Below are 18,377 nucleotides of genomic sequence, written 5' to 3'. Positions count from 1 at the left end.
TAGTCCTGTTCTCTTATTATCATAATGCCTTGTTTCAGTTACGTTCTGAAAATAAAGGACAGTACAGCTACGGTATTCCAGAGTATGCAATATTGAGATGTATTTATGAATATATTTTTTGCCTCCTTAGGCCTTAGTGATTTCTATGAATGAAAACTTTGGAATCAGAATATAGGATTGCTCACAATTCTTCCAAACCTCGGACCTTCTTTCCCTACCTTTTCAACTATTACAGTTCAGCAACGGCCATTCTCACTAAGGTTAGCAGACATCACCTTAAGCTACTCGAGACTAGCTAGCCACTCACTGGATTTATCTTCCTGTAGCTAAAATATTACTTTATTTTCTCTTAAGTTATATAGTCTCTCATTTTATGTTCTCTGCAATCCAGACTGTAAACTATCCAAGGCAAAGTATTTTTTTTTCCTATTTCTACTATCCTTGTTATTACATGCTTCTAAATGGGAAGAAATATAATTCTGATCTTGCAAATAGAACAGATGCTAGTCATTTAATTATCTTCTTACCTGGTTGAAACACAGAAGTGTTTTTTGTTGGATCATAGAATAATAGAATCATAGAATGGCCTGGTTTGAAAGGGACCTCAAGGATCATCAAGCTCCAATCCCCTTGCCACAGGTAGGGCTACCAACCTCCATATCTATATTTGATATGATACACTGTTTAGACACATATGATGTATTACTAATCTTGACTAATTAGAGACTTGTAGATTGTAGAGGGCACAATATACTAAGCATGAATTTATTTTATTTAAAGTTCCTTTTCAAGGTACAGTCTAAAGTCTTCAAACAGATATACCTCTTTTTTAGTCTACTAAATGGTCGTTAATTTTCAGTCTAATACTTCATTCACATTCAACACAATTCACAGTTAAATACCCTCTTCTTCTGCCAGTATGCAATTAATTTGAATTAGGTCCTTTGAATCAGGTGACTAATTTGATATGAATATTTATTTATAGTAAGTGATTGTCCAGTTATCCAGGAGGATTACCAACCTGTCTACAGCCTACACATTACTACCGTCACATTGAAGATCCTTCAAAGACAGGCTAAATGGATGCCACTGGTGGTAGCAGTTATGTATTGGGAGTCTTTTTAAGTGATACAGATGAAAAAAAAACTAAACATTATGGATTTGATTTTTATATCTCTATTATATTTCACACAGTAAGTACGCATCAACTTTGTAATATGTGACTGGAAGTAGAGTGAGATTTCTGTGAAGGTAATTGGCCTGCTCTAGTTCATAATTCTGTATCATCTACCATAAGTATTAGTACTGGATACCCTCTAGGCAAGATGATGTATGGTCTGTACATGTAACCTCACCTGGTAGGGAGTGCAGATATTTGGATGAACTGCACTCCCTATGTACTTTTACAAGTAGCTTATTGCAAGAAGAGAATCTGAGAATCCTGCAATGTCTAAGAATTTGAATAACATCACTATAAGAAGTCATGTGGACCTGGTTTCAACAAAATATAGATCCTAGCTTTCCACTGGAGCAGATAATGAATTGTTGTTTAAACAGAGTTGAAGAATCACAGAATCACGGAATTGTAGGGGTTGGAAGGGACGTCCAGAGATCATCGAGTCCAACGCCCCTGCCAAAGCAGGTTCCCTACACTGGGTCACACAAGTAGGTGTCCAGGCAAGTCTTGAATATTTCCAGAGAAGGAGAATCCACAACCTCCCTGGGCAGCCTGTTCCAGTGCTCCATCACCCTCACCATAAATGTTCTTGCACACATTTGTGCGGAACTTTCTATGCTGCAGTTTCTGGCCATTTCCCCTTGTCCTGTCTCCACACACTGCTGAAAGAGTCTGGCCTCACCACTCTGCCCCTCACACCTCAGATATTCATAGACCTGGATCAGGTCCCCTCTCAGTCTTCTTTTCTCAAGGCTAAACAGACCCAGTTCACTTAGCTTTTCTTCATAGGGGAGATGCTCCAGGCCCTTCACCATCTTTGTGGCCCACTGCTGGACTCTTTCCAAGAGATCCCTGTCATTTTTGTAATGGGGAGCCCAGAACTGGACACAGTACTCCAGATGAGGCCTTACCAAGGCAGAGTAGAGGGGGAGGATCACCTCCCTCGACCTGCTGGACACGCTCTTCTTAATGCACCCCAGAATGCCATTGGCCTTTTTGGCCACGAGGGCACACTGCTGGCTCATGGCCAACCTGTCGTCCACCAGGACACCCAGGTCCCTCTCTGCAGAGCTCCTCTCCAGCAGGGCATCCCCCAAGCTGTACTGATGCATGCAATTATTTCTCCCTAGATGCAAGACTCTACACTTGATTTTGTTAAACCTCATCTGGTTTCTTACTGCCCAGCTCTCCAGCCTGTCCAGGTCTCGCTGAATGGCAGCACAGCCTTCAGGCGTGTCAGCCAATCCTCCCAACTTCGTATCATCAGCAAACTTGCTGAAGGTGGCCACTATCCCCTCATCAAGGTCATTGATGAAGATGTTGAACAAGACCGGACCCAGCACTGACCCCAGAGTCTCCAACCACAGTCTGCACCACCAACGATGACCCTCTGTGTTCTGCCAGGTTTTTTATTATTATTATTTTATTTGTAGGAATCTTTTAGTAAACAAGCAAAAAAATAAAGGAAACAAAAAGCCCAGACATTTAATAGATTTTTATATCTATATCTATATCTATATAGAGAGAGATAGATAGATTTTTTATTTTTTTTTATTTTTTTATTTTTTTGTCAAAGCATATAATATGTACTGATTTGGAGCTCTTTACTCTGTATATGAAACGTAGACATGCCCATCCTGAAATTTCTGTTTTATAGTCAGGTTCAAAGTTAGTTGAATACATAATGATTTAAAAGTATTAGCAACAGACTTTTCTGTGAAAAGGTGATAAGGTCATCTACCAATTCATTCTTACCAGCTACACTCTCAGGATTAAGCAGGTTTATGTTCATGCTTTTTATCATCATCTTCATTGGCCTACGTGAGTTTACATAATGATGACTGGTAAAATGAATGCACCTGCTTCTGTAAGGCCTTTTCTAAACTCTGTGTATGCTTAATGTTGCAATCTGTGCTGTTCAGAAGCAAAAGTCTTTTTCATATTAAGGTATTATATTTAAACATAATATACTGTGTGGAAAAAAATATTCAGTAGTTTTTACTTCAGTGACTAGAATTACAGTGAACTGAAAGCTGGAGCCACATACTAGAGAGCTAAGGCTTTCAAAACACCTAAAACAGAGTACTCCCATTCTAAACTGAATTATATAGAATATTTTCATTAGGAAGTGCAGTCAAAGGCAAGTTGATAACGGCTTCAAAACATTCAAATTCAAAGTAAGGAAAGTTTCTTAAATTTTTCATAGGTTGAGGAACCCAAGTGAATAACAAAATGTGCTAGCAGTACAAATACAAGATTTTAACATGGTCCTCATCTAAATATAACATTCTACACACTTTTTCAACCTTTTAGCTTCCCTCAGCTACAATCAATAGGGTATCTATCTTAAAATTGAATGAGATAGTCGCCTGGCATTCTAACATCAGTCATTTAGGTTAAATTAGGTTAGGTTTTCTTCTAACCTAACAGATATCCATTCAATGATTTTCTTTAAGTTGCTTAAATGATTTTTTAAAGATTTCTTTCTTCAGCTGCTAAATTCTTTTGAATGTATTTTTGTAAGTGGTCACTATATATGCATATTTTTCCATGTGCACTTCTCATTTTATAAACATTCTTGCTTATTATATTCTCTCCTCCTAGTTGCTTTCACTTACACCTCTGATCAATGCATTTAAATTGATAACTTTCTAGGTTGGAAATTTACTCCTCTATCTCTATTTTTCAGTTTTTCTGTCTTTCTTTTTTTTTTTTTAATATTTCATCAAATGGGCTAGAAAGCCACATTTCAGAAGCAACCAACCAACAAGTAAACTAAGAAACCAACAAAAAAGTCTAACTTCTAAGCAAATGCCTATATATGAGGACATTTTAGGCTCTTCTCTTTTTGAAGTATCACCTGGACACTGTCACATAGAAGGACCTGGGCAGTGCAACAACGGTATTACTTTTCTCTTTCTCATAAGTTCTCTTTGATTTCTCCTCTACCTTACCAAATATTGCTATATATTTTTTCTTGGTTACTGTTTTAAAAAGGAAGGACCATTTTGCTGTTAGATCCAGTGTTTATTCCATACAGGAAAGACCCAATAATCTGGACAAAAATATTTTAGACTAAAAATTACATAGCCTGCAAATGAAATGAAATTTTGGCTGATAATTTTTAAACATTGAGCACTATTTTCTACTTCTCTTTTCTCCCAAAAATGCACTGCAAACTTTTAGCAGTGCAGCTTGAGAGAACGCTGAGGTAAATGCAGATTGAATAACATTTCATGTAATTAAAGTCTGTCTGGTCTGCAAGGCAAAGATAACAAATAAGAATATCTGTTTATTTTTTTTTAATATAGAGACTGAGGTATGCTAGTAGTTTTCAAATTTGATTAATATAATGTAACTGATGGAAATGAAGGAAAAAAAAAAGGACAACTGAAGACCTCACATAGCCAAGTTAATGACAGCAAAATTACAGAGTCAGATGTCTGCTTTATGTTCACTACTGAAAACAATTATAAGCATTGTTTCCATACACTGATTGTTCACCTTTAAATGAGCAGTGATAGGCATGCCTATCTTTAAAGAAGATATATCCTTCTTGGTGAATACCTGTCTACTTCTGACACAGAGTACATTTACAGATTTTATTCAATTATACTTTTTCTATACAATATACTGTTGAAGTTAAGTAAATGAAAAATCATTTTTACCACATGCAGACCGAAAGTACCCCTATGAAAAGAAGAAAAAAACAAAACATTCTGTCTTTTTAAGTAAGCGAAGTAAGCACTGAAAATTAAACTGTAAAAATTCATAGGAAGATGAAGAATTATCAGTGAGAAATATTACTAAATGTGCTCTAAAATATTTAACTGTCAGAGGCAATAATTTATATCATAGAGATGTAGACATTTTCCTGATAGATCTGAGAGGCATGTTAATGGAAGACAATGAAGACAGATGGCTCCATTCTAATACCATTGAGGAGACAGCCGCCTCATGAAATGCATCTCTGCCAGTGCCCATCAATCTAGCCATGATGGCTGCTTAGATAGGACACAGAAAAAGTACTCTGGTGAATCTTTAAAAGGCTATTTCTGTCTTTGTGCAGTTGTTTAACTTTGTTGCCTGGGCTCTAATACCCACAGGAGCATGCAGACTTTTGTAAAATCGCCTGAAAATTGCCATTGTTAGAGAAACATAAGAAGCATCTTTACTGGCTCACCCACCTGAGATTGTCCTACTTCATTCTATGTACAGTTTTACAGTTTTTGAATCAGTTGTATCAATCTATTACTAAAGATCTGCATGTTAACAATCTGGTTAGTTAGAGAGATTAATATGTAAATTTACTCTGTACACACCACAACAAAATTGCTGAGCAATTTGGGAATCTAGTATTTGTGTGTTTGCGAGCAAACACAAAGCAAGTTTTTTATCTGTGTGCTCAAAGGTCTTACAGTATGATTATTTTATTTGTATGGTGAAAGCAAAAATTATAAAAAGTATTGTTGTACTCTGTTCATTACAGTATTAGATGGCAATGTAATACAAAATTTGGCTGACTGCATTTTCTTAACGTGATTATTTTCACACTCACTAAACATACAGTGGCTTAAAGGGAACATAAACAATGTTCATCAAGCCATACCCTTCAGTTTCTAAGAGCAAACACCATCTATTATTAAAGATTCTATTGTCGAGATATTGGATGTTGGAGAAGGTGCTGAAATTACAATCAATGCTTTAAAGTTAAGAAATAAATGCTGTTGAGGCAAATTAATGATAAGATATTCATGTTCTCATTGCTGTGAAGGGTCTATCATTTGGAAAATTTTAAAACTCAATGACTACATTTAAAAAAAGGAAGACATTTTGTTAGCTGTTTTATGTCATATAACTCTTATTGACACAAACAGTTTATATCGTCAAACTGATTAAAATGGTGTTGGATACATTGCTTTTTTTTTGCTTTTTTTTTTTTTTTCCCTCCTATCTGATGAAGCTCTGTAATTTTCTTAAATCAGGAGCTCTACATCTTATCTTAGAATCTCCAAAAATGTTGGGGACAATAATCAGTGTTAAAATTTTGGTACAGCACACAACGGAATTCACACAATCATAGAATGGCACAAATTGGAAGGGACCTTAAAGAATATCTAGTTCCAATACCTCTGCCATGGGCAGGGTTGCCATCCACTAGATCAAGCTTCCCAAGGCCCTATCCAACCTGGTCTTGAGTATCTCAAGAGACAGGGCATCAACAGCTTCTCTGAGCAGCATGTGCCAGTGCCTCACCACTCTCTTCAAATATTTCTTTTTTCAGCAATTAACTGAAATTTTCTCTCTTTTAGTTTAAATCCATTTCCCCTTGTCCTATCAGTATTAATGTAAAATCTCAGTCCAGCATCTACTTGTAAGCTCCTTTCAAGTGCTGAAAGGTGGCAGTGAAGCTTCTCCAGAGCCTTCTCTTCTTCAAGCTGAACAAGCCCAATTCTTCCAACCTTTCTTCACAGAAGTACTTCAGCCCTCTGATCATCTTTGTGGTCCTCCTCTGGTTCTGCTTCAACAGCTTTGCATCCATCTTATTCTGGGGCCCTAGGCTAGGAGACTGTACTACAGATGGAGTCTTATATGAATAGAGGGGGAAAATCACTTCCCTCTCCCTGCTGACCACTCCTCTGTTTTGATGCAGCCTAGGATACTGTTGGCCTTCCTGGCTGCAAGAACACACTGTTGGCTCATGTCCAGCTTTTCATCCACCAGGACTCCCATGACCTTTTCCAGTGGACTGCTCTCAATGATTTTTTCACCTAGTTTGTACACATATTTTGGATTGCCTGGATCCAAGTGCAACATCTTTCACCTGGCCCTGTTGAACCACATTAGGCTTATGTGGATCCACGTTCCAGGTCCATCTAGGTCCCTCTGGATGGCATCCTTCTGTTGTGTCAACTGCACCACTCAGCTAGGTTTCATCAGCGAACTATCAGAGGGTTCATTTGATTGCAGTCTATGTTATTGACAAAGATACTGAAAAGCACTGGACCCAAGATGAACCCCTCAAGAACACTACTTGTCATGGGCTTCACTTGGACATAGAGCCTTTGACCACAACCCTCTAGCTGTGACCACCCAATTAACACTTAGCCCACCAAATAGTTCAGTCTTCAAATCGGTATTTAGCAATCCAAATTCAAGTGAAGATAAAAATGTCCCGAGCTGTACTATACTACACTGAACTTACTATAGTCATTATGAAGTCAGCAAAAAACTAGCTATTTTAATTTATATAGATAGTTTAAGTGCTTGCAGAGGCCTCCTTTTTGTGTGTAAGAAGGAGTGTCAATAAGTCTGTCTATTCTTGAGAGAGGATACAAAACTGTTTGCAAGGAAAAACCTTTGATATTCCATTGTTAAGGCCTATCAAAAAAAAGCTGAACTCACTATCCTATTTCTTTTTCTTCCAAAAGGCCAACAGAAAGACCTATCAGCAATTGGTTATGGATATTGGAAGGCTGGGAATATTGCCATCAATATAGACAGAATTAACATACAAATAGACCTGGATTTGTGACACTTGATTCTATGCCAAGTTCAGAATTTGAATCTGAAAAGTCCCATGTAATTACATGTGATCTAATGGCTGCAATTACATTTGATCTTATGACTGCTTTGAAACAGCCTTAAGACATATAATCATTGAGCCTCAACAACTCCTCATTTTTCCAAAGAACTTTCTCCACTTTACCTGCCTTTTCGTCCTATAAGCACACTACAAAGGTCTACCTGTGTATATTTTAGTGTCATATGAATTAGTATAGCAAACACATTTTCTGCTTTATTGTGTGAGTTGCCTTTTATGACTTCCTCATACTGCTCCATTTCGCTGCAGTTTAAGTCTAACTTATGGTGACTGTCCTTACAGTTTGAGAGGTCTGTGTGTCCTTAGAAAAACAGAGAGATGATGTCTATGGTGGTGCTGTTCTCATAAAAAGAGAAACAATAGAAATTATGAGTGGTAATAAGAAAAAAAAAAACAAAACAATTAATGACTTCTCTTGGCAGATAAATGAGGTTTTTTTTGAGGGAAATCAAAGAAAGATAGAAGGAAAGGCACTACTCTAGGAATCTTAGAGCATCACCAAAATCTTGATGACATCATGGACATCAAAAGAAATGTGCTTTCATGCAGAGTCAGGACATGTCTGCTGCATGGTAACCTATCATATTACCCAGTGTTTTGTTTGCCATATAACTAAAGATAGAATAGCTGAGCTCCTATAATAGTTTACTATAATATTTTAACAACAATTATAACAGAAGTTAGAATACTAAAAATAATAACAGTCTGAAGATAACTTTAAGCTTAGTCAGCCCTATGATGACAGATTCCATTTTCTGTCTATCCAATAGTAATACTTGTAAAAGTATTGCTAGATATGGTGATACTTCCCTTCATCACTAAAGACTAAAGAATGGGTTAATTTTTCATTTCCTAAATCCAGGAAGAGGCTCTGTTAGTGTAGTATTTAATCACACATTCAGCATTAAGCAAGTGAACAGAACCAGAAATAAAATGAATTTTGAAATGATTTATCTAGGGAAGGATATCTCACATAAGGGTATGGAAACAGAAGGAAAGTGAATAAAAATGGTGGATCTATATAATTTCGTTGCTCTTCACAGAACTAATGTTTTATGTAGTGTAGCACTTATACTTGTGAACTTCTGAGGTTTCAGTATGTTTTCTGAATATTCATCTCAGAGCCTTAATCACTTTGCTAAGATTTTAAGGAGTAGTAATCTGCTTTGACAGGGATTTTTAAGACCATGAAGTACTTACTTAAATAATTTTTTATCTGAAATTTATAATTCTAAACATTTTGGGGAAAATACTTGTGTTTAAACCCAGTAGGCACCACACAGCCATTTATGTGCTCCACACTCCCAGTGGAATGGGGGGAGAGAATAGGAAAAGAAAAACACAAAGAAGTGCAACCTGTGAATTGAGATAAAAGGTATTCACTAAGATAGATAAGGAAGAGAAACAAAATAGTAATGATAATAATGTATATATAAACAAAACAAGTGATGCACAAGCAATTGCTGAATAACTGTCAACAATTACACTCAGCCAGTCCCAAAACACCAGCTGCTCCCTTGGCCAACTCCCCACAATTTTTGTCCCCTCCCAGCTCCTTGTGTCTGCGCAGCACACTTGCTGGCAGGACAGTACTAGAAACTGAAAAAAATTAAATATCCTTGACTCTGTGTAGAACTGTTCAGCAATGACTAAAACACTGGTGTGTTATCAACACTATTTTTCTCCTACAGCCAAAACCAAATACTGTAAAGAATATAATCTCTGCCCTAGCCGAAACTAAGACACAGCTTATCAAAAAATTTTTTCACAATAGAATTAAACAAACCTCAAAACATTACCTGTTTCATAGAAAATTAATACAAAACCATAGATATTACTGCAGAAAAGTGTAATGATCTTAATTTTCTCCATATTTGTGTGTGTGTTTATAAGTGGCCAACCAGTATTTCCAGTAACTGAAATTTAATATAATTATTTGCCAAATGAATGATCTTTTCGCCTATATGAATGTAAGATATTATTCTGCTAACATCAGTGTCTCAAAGCTTGCTGGGGACACAGATGGACTTATACAAGTCCAGACAAGTCCTGGGCAAAGGTGGTGAAATCCTTTGTCTGAAGGACATAGATGAACAAGTCCAGGCAAGTCCTGGGCAAAGGTTGTGAAATCCTTTGTCTGGAGAACCTTGATGGACAAGGCCAGGGGCAAGGAGAGGAAGATAAGCTGCAGCTAAATAGCTGTGAAGCGGTCTTTTGTGTGGACTTATCTCAGGATGATGGCCATCTCAGGGGATACCACATGACTCTTGCTCAAGCGCCCAAGGATGTCACGTAGGCAGGAGAATAAGGAGGATAAAAGGAGGAACCGAAAACCATGAGGGAAGGTGTCTGCCATCAGATCCCTCACCACGGAATTCCTGCGTGCTGGTGGACTCTCCTGGGCCTGCTACCTGAGTCCTGCCGCTTCCTCCTGGATCGGCTCCGCGACTTCCTTCTGCCACCTGCTTGCTGCCCAAGGCCGGCCACGCTGCTTCTCTCTCCTCCCCTGCTGCTTCTACCTCGAACCATCGAAACGTCGTGCAACGGGACGGCTGCTGGATCCTGGTGGTGACTATCCCCGCTTTACGCAATTCTTGCTTCTTTCCTCTCTTTTCTATCGCCCTCCTTCCCTTCCCCGTCTCCCTGATTAGGATTATAATAAACTGGTCGGACCAACATTTGAACCGTTGTGTCTTAATCTCACGCCGGGTATACAATATTAAAAGAACCTCATCTCCCTCCTATAAATCGGAGCGTGACAATGAATAAAAGAGCATTTTGATTTAAAGGACAGAATAAAGAGATTTCCTCAGTCCTTTTACTCATGTGAATAATACATACTGAAGTGTGAGATGGGAAATTTCAATACAAGCTAAGATTTCTCTGGTAATGCATTACACTGTGTTTTGTAAATATAAAATCACTGAGATCACTGAGTTATAAAACTCTTAATTTTTTATATTTATTTTTTATTTTTGAAAGTGAGGGTGTTTTTTTTCCCTAACGAAACAAAAAAGGATTTGCCCAGAAGAACAGTTCCTTCAGAAAAAGTACAATATAGTGTGGAACAAGGACAGAATGAATCAACTGTATCGTGACTTCCTGTTTGTTGAACAATATCTAAAAACAATGTTGTCTATATTGAGAATTTCTCTTTAAATTGTGTACAAATAAGTAGTCACACTTGCTTTTATGAGCAAAATCAGAACATATACATCAGAGGGCTTTTCTCTTGCTGGTATACAAGCATTTTAGAATGGTATGCTTGTGTAAAATATCAGAGGCATGTGCATTTCACAATTCTAATTTCCTCTTCACAAAAAAACTAGGGAATTATTAAAATCTACTGGTGAGTGGAGAGAAAGTAGTTGTAGGGATGAAAACCATTACCTTACACAGAAAACAGATGTGTTTATAGTTAAAAATATATCCTCTCTATATATTTGGTAAATATAGAATTTGTGCCAACTGTTGCTATCATCTTCCATTTCTTCTCTTTAGGCAATATGATAAAGGTGAAAAACAGTAACAAATCTCTGGAAATTGTATTACCAATGAAGAAACAATCTCTTTTCCAGGTCATTCAGAAGCTGTTTGGCTGAGCTGCAAAATATTCAACAAGCATCATTACTGACAGACAAACTTTTTGTCATTCCTATTGATCTACTGAATGGGAATCTATATCTTCTGCTTAACAACTTCCAATTTAGATTTTCCATCAGAAGAAGAAACTAATCCCAGTGAGTGATTAAGAGCCTGAACTTGAACAATGTCTCATAGGATGCAAAGTATAGAAAAAATTGTAAAACTTCAATGATTGAATGACAATTTCCTGCGATACAGCTCAGGAAGTAGCTCCAGAAATACCATAGATGATGGTATTAATCACTCACTGTAGACACTTTCATCATTTTCATTTTAAAGGGTTTACACAGAGGCTATGACGGATTTTACTCTTCTAAACACAGTGAAAGACAGAGTGGCAGGTCCTTTTCCACTATTTGGTAGTTGAATAGTCAATACGAACTGATTAAGATGACTACAGTAGGATAATGGCAAGTTTAAAAAAAATAAAAAAGTAGGTTAATTAAGGCAGAAGTTATATTGTTGACAGTACATACCAACAGCTTCCAGATAAAGTGGAGTTAACTGTCGCAGATCCTCATAGATAGGGAAATACATAGATAGATAGGAAAAAACATGGTAACGCCAACATTTAAAAAAATGTGGAAAAAAGATGTTTAAAAGCTAAAAATAATGAGAATGCCTTTTCTACCAGATAGTCTTTGAAATGCTGTTAAGTAAGATGGTTCAATCTTTAAAACATGCGTATGAAACAAAATATACATATGTCAAGAACGAAATCACAGATGCAGTACAGTAAGATGACTGAGAGGAGGCAAGTTATGTTTATATGGGGGGAGAACAAAGCGGTGTGCGTTTAACTATGGATAAATAGAAAATGTTCAACTAGAAACAACTAGATGAAAAAAGTATTATCTCCATTTTATTAATGACTTAATAACTGATGTTTGTGACTTCATAACCAAAGTTATGAACATAACACGTTATTGAAGCTGGGCTAAATACCTAATTTTCTTTATTTCTTTTTCTTTATTCAAAAGCATTCTTTTGAAAGTATAATTTGACTGTTATTATTCAGCTTGCTTAATTCACAAGAGAAGCCAATGTTTTCTAACACTAATCGTAAATGCAATTGTAATTCTCATCAGGAATTTGGTTGGTGGAATTCCAACAGAAGCAGCTCTGACGTGCAAAAGACCCCAGGAAAACTGACACATCTTTAAAGATTTCATGCTCCAATTACCATAGCAGTGTATCTAGGAATGCAGTAATAGTACAGTAAGGAAAATAAGTAGGTGTCTTAAGAGACTGGCTTGGCTAAATAAGGAACTCAACTCAGAGTTCCAATGCAAAAAGGCAGTATTAAGAGGTAGAAACAGATAAAAAGAAGGAATTTAGAAACACTGCTTGGGCATGAGGTGATGGTGCTTAGAATAGCCAAAATTTCTCACTTGCAGACGAGATCTACAAGGAACATCAAAGATAGGAGTTTCTAGCACTACATTAGTTGAAAGTAGATAGCATAAGTCGGTTGATGCATGGTGTTAGTGATTTAGGAACAGCAGACACACAGAAGGCTTCATTTGCCTTAGTTCTCATCAACAGATTCCCAGGCACTATGTTTACAGGTAAGATTTAAGTCAGAGAAGAATAACCTGTAATGAATGAGGATTAAGGGCTGCTTTTGAGAACTCAATCCTTAAGATTCCACAGGACTGAACAGGATGTATCACAGGGAACAAAGACAAATGGCCTATGTCCTTGCCATTTTTTCACTATTTTTTTTTTCTACATGAGGACAGGCAAGCATTGGAGCAAGTTGTCCAGTAAGGCTATGCAATATCTGTTATTGGAGGATTTCAAGACCCAATATGGTAAAGCCCTGACCAACTTGATCTAATCTCGGACCTGACTCTGGCATGATCAGGAGGTTGGACTGGAGATCTCACAAGATATCTTCCAACCTGAACTAGTCTTTAATTCTTTGCCTATTTATAAACATATAGATGATATCTGGAAAAGACACCACCACAAGCCTAAGTCTACATTAATGAGGCACAATTGGACTTTAAGGACTTTGATATACTATTTCTGAAAGTAAGTGTGCGATTTACCATAAATCTTGGTTCAGTAAAACCAAGTAGGGAAATCAGCTGATTTCATTAGAGAATAGCCTAAGCCTGTTTCTTGAGGCAGACATGAGATAACTAACTTAGATAACAAGTATAATATATGAAAACTGATATGAAAGATGTAAGCAGCACTAAATAGCCCTTACCTTTCTTAGTCAGCTAAATTCCTAGTATCATGCACTTTGAAGCTCTGCTAGCCGGTCCTCTGGAAACACGCTTCAGATCAGCAATATTTCACCCATCCACAAAATGTTTTGGTCTTTTCTATAGACCAAAAAGATTTTAACTGAGTAATCATATGGTATTGCAAAGAATTGATACAAAGTACTCAATTGTCTTTTTTAAGAATCTTCAATTTTTAATAATTCAGAGTTCATTCAATTCATTTCATTTCATACAAAATTGAATTTTCCTATATTATCTAAAAAAGTCTGTTGAGCTTTCCCCACATAGGTTAAACAAAAAATGTCTTTTACTGATTTAACCTGCTACTTTTGCTGAGTATAGACTTTCAGAATATTGTGCTTGCTCCTGAACAGTGATGGGCCGATACTGCAAATGGATTGATTGAAATCTTTGGCACCCACTGCTCATTGTCTGAATAAATGTCTGACTTACTCTTTGCTGAAAGGAATTTCAGTATTAATTTAATGAAAAGATAAATATTTGATCGTCAGTGCATATACCTTAAATTAAACCCAGCTTCTTCTTCTCTAATATATTAAAACAGATTTCTTCACAGTATTCTTTAAAATACTTGGTATGTCCCTTTTAATATCTTGTATCTTTATGCATCATTCCATGGCTACAGTGTTAAAACTAATATACTTTCAGTATGTTAAAATTGAGTACTTCCATGCTTTTATTAACTAATAAACCACTACTTTATGCTTCACCAATTGCTTTATTCTAAAGATATGTTCATAAGATATATTTAATCTCATTCTGGTCTTTACCATGCAAAATTAATTTAGGATTCTTACTCGCTTGAATGTTATTTTGTACATATAACTATTTCTGTTCTTACTAAAACACATACTCTCTTTTTATCCTCTTTTTTTTTTTTTTTGTGTGTGTCTGTGTGTGTCTGTGTGTGTGTGTCTGTGTGTGTTATTAAATGGAAAAAAATAAATCTCTAGTATTCACTTTTGGAAAATAATCATACATCACTTATCTCTAAAACAAGAACATGTAGGAAACATGCACAAAATGCCCAAAAATTAGAAAGAAAAACACATTTTCTGCTGTAAATTTATAATTTGGAAATTCACAACACTTCAGCAATCCATAATAATGATCACTTGATTCACATTTGCAAATCTATATCATACTCTTAATTTAATATCTTACCAAAAGTGCTTAAAGGAAACTGGAAATGTTACTGACTCACAAGGATTGTTGTACAAAACTTTTTTTAAGCTTTACATTGCCATTTTAACTTTCTGCCAGAGTCTCCATAGATTCTGTTCTACCCTTTGACTTCTGAGCTATACAAGTTCCACAGCAAACTTGGCAAGCAAAGTACAGCCACTGCAAAACCAGCAGGGCAAGGGCCAAAGGAGGGTATTTTTCTGAGGAAATAGCATTCATATTTTTGAAGAAAGCTTCCTCTGTAACACAAAAAATACTCCGAAAGAAAAGCCTGCAACCCACAATAGACATTTTTTCTTAGTACCTTGCTGGTATTTTTCATGCTGTGCACTAATTTAAATTGTTTCCATGGGCACAGCAAGGTACTATCTTTTTTAAAGAGAAAAATTCTTCTCCTTGCCCTTTTTCTTCTGCTTTCTAGCTCCTGGGATTGAGAGCTTTATTTCTTTGCTGTTGACAAATTCCAATTTTAATAATTTTAGATGTGCATGCTGTATATATATATATTTATGTATCTGCATATAAATTCTAAATTTTAATTGTGAATTTTTAGTTTTGTTTAATTTTAGGTGTTATTAATTATCCTTTGTTGGCTTCAAAGATTTTAGGAGTTACATATCACCTTTCCTCTACAGTTCATGAAAAGAGCAAGCTAAACTGTCGTGCTCAGCATGAAAACTGTGCTGGGCTGGGGGGTGCTGCAAAGAAATTCTAGACCCCACATCATATCAGAAAAGTAACGTTAGACTCAAGCTAATACTCAGGAAATGTAATGAACATGGAAAAAAAGACTGTCAACTTATTTTTTATAAAAGGTTTTTTTACTATTTAGAGCAGCAATTTCTCTATAGGATTTGACTCCAGCGAGTCCAGCCCTTGGGGAGTGGTGAAACACAAAGCATGCCAGAGTTTGAACAGCAATGTAGACAAAATATCGTTCCATTCACTTGCTGTTATTTGAAAGCATAGTGGTTACTTCACCTTGCTATAGAATCATCAGTAATTTATCTGCAACTGCTTCTCAGTGGGGTTACTTGGGTAAGATTTACTCACATAAGATAAGTCTACTGACAAAATGCTTTCATTTATGCAATAGTTTCTAAGATACTAAGGGATACTAAGAAAACAAAAATGACAAAAATTGAGAAATTTTTGTTTGTTTTGTCTTTGTTTTACTTCCAGTTAAAAGCAGGCATTCAAAAGCCCTTTGCAACTGTACATAGATTGTACAGTGAAAAAGAAGATGTTGGGGAAATGCTTAGTGTTATTCAAAGGCTTACAATAATAACTGAAGTTCTGAAAAATCAGGGTTAATTGCAGATAACCAGATTTTGAGGATTCAGCTATGTTAATGGAACAGTCTCTTAATACAAGTGAAACTACGTGCATTAACAGTGCATGATGTGTTCCAGAACCATACCACAAGAAGTTGAATATTTTTCTAATGCAGTTGATAAAATATCTAGTACCTTTTTAAGATATTATATTTATAAATGATAAGAAATCTGATAGTTTAATTCCTGAAACTCAATGATGGATTTCAATGAGATTTTTGCAAAACTATGAATGAATGAGAATATAGAGTACAGATTTATGATGCTCCTGACAAGGTTGTAAAAGCAACTATTCCCCCTTGAAATTCTAAAGAAGAAGTGAAAAATGCTACCCTGACCAAACCAAACCAAAAAAAAAAAAAAACCAAAAAACTATCATGAATAAATTATGAGAACATAATTGAAAGTTTTTATTCCAAGAATTAATATTAAAGTTCTTCACACCCTGCTTCCCCCTCCTGCATTAAGATAAAACACTTATTTATTAATTTATTTGTCCTATGTATAAATTTCAGGCCTGATTCAACAATTAATTTAGGATATGGTTTGACTTTCTGGATGTTACACATTCTTTCAATGTGTAACATGCCAACAAAAGGATGCATGCTATGTGTTATCAACTGCAGTAAGATATAATGTGTAAACTGAAGAAGTAATTGTTCGATGAGAGATGTATATGTCTGTGCTTTGCTGCATGACTGAGAATGTGGTATTGTTACTTACTATCCTTTACCAAGCAAAGAACTTCTGATCCTAGTGGTGACTCTTCATATGGCGATATACATATTAAATGAAATTTAACTTCTTATTTTTATGGCTTACAGAAAAGCCCAAGTCTTTCAGGTTAAGAAGACTTAGTTCTTCCAATATAGCCTAGTTCAAAAGTCGCCTTTTACCTTAAGCCAATGAGTTTTCTCATTTTTACCTTTCAGATTCTCTTTCCCAAGGGTGAGCAAGCAGTGGGGGCCCAGATGCTCACCAGGGTTAATAAAATAAAGGATTATTTCCTAAAATATTCTGTTAAAAGGAGGAAGTACAATTTGTTGTTCATAGACTCTTATCAACAATTTTCAACTAATCTGTTAGTCATCTAAGGATACCACCATAAAAATCAAGTGTTCAGGTGATCAGACAGCTTCCAGAAATAATATCCTAAGCAGTCAGAGCCAGATGGTGTTTAAAAGATGTTCTCATGTTTGCTCAGTATCAGGATGATCTCTGAGAAAGATACACCTTTGAAAACATCTAGCAAGGATTCACCAAATCCACTCCTCAAATAAAAATATATATGTAGTAATAGATCATATTGCAATTAATAAGAAATCTCTGCAATAATTATTGTTTTCATAGAATGTAGCTCTGACCTCAATGGGTTATTTACATAAACAAGTATTGTAATATGGAAATTAAGTAATAAATGGCTTTGATAGTCAGACAAGATGCTTGGAGCATTGGGAAAAGAGATCAAATTTCATATTGGTAGATTTTATATCAGAACTCCATTTAAGCACAAGTAGCAGCAATTCAGTGTGCACAAACACATGTCTGGAATATTAATTTTGTTACAGCTACTTTTAGGGCTCAATGGAAAAAAAACACAGGTATGTGGGCAACTTTATGTCTATCAGTTATTGGCTCATCCCACATAGGTAGTGTATGGAAATTTTTGCATAACAGTGTAATTTTACTTTTTAAAATAAAGGTGGTTCTGAAATTAGCATTTCCAGAAAACACATTTTTCTGGTGCCACAGAGGAAGCATTTTTCTTTCTAGAGAAAAGATAGAAAGATTCCTCAAGAGTAAATCAGTTTTTCATTTTCGTTTTAAATTAGAAGATACATCCAAAAGATTTGCATCATTCTCAAGGTATGTTTTTTTTCAAAATAGAAAACATTTCATAATAAATTCCTGATCAGCAAAGTAATTTATTCACTTATGTTTAAATTAATTATCTTTTGTAACCTCATTAGGTTCCTGTTCTACATTAATCATGATTAACATTTTGTATTTTTATTTTGATTGCATAGATAACATTTTGAAATCAAAACTACAGCAATAATTAACACTTATAAATTTTTAGATGGGTAAATGAATTTGATCTGTGAGAAGTTCCTGTTATATTAACATTTGTTTTTAAGCATGAATGAATTTTGGAGGATTTTCCCATCTACATC

At 35.7% G+C, this 18,377-nt stretch overlaps 1 long non-coding RNA gene across 1 annotated transcript; it reads left to right on the top strand.

The window, feature by feature from the left end:
• The first annotated feature begins 9,758 nt into the window (after positions 1–9,758).
• Positions 9,759–16,010, top strand: LOC146545534 (uncharacterized). Its single transcript, XR_014887733.1, has 2 exons — positions 9,759–10,349; positions 11,360–16,010. It is a non-coding gene; the product is annotated as an uncharacterized LOC146545534 (long non-coding RNA).
• Positions 16,011–18,377: the final 2,367 nt, after the last annotated feature.

The sequence above is a fragment of the Meleagris gallopavo genome, chromosome 1 (genome assembly GCF_905368555.1).
Source record: "Meleagris gallopavo chromosome 1, MGAL_WU_HG_1.1, whole genome shotgun sequence".
In the NCBI taxonomy this organism is placed as follows: Eukaryota; Metazoa; Chordata; class Aves; order Galliformes; family Phasianidae; genus Meleagris; species Meleagris gallopavo.
The sequence above is the reverse complement of the archived record's forward strand: the minus strand, read 5'-3'. Positions and strand labels throughout refer to the sequence as shown.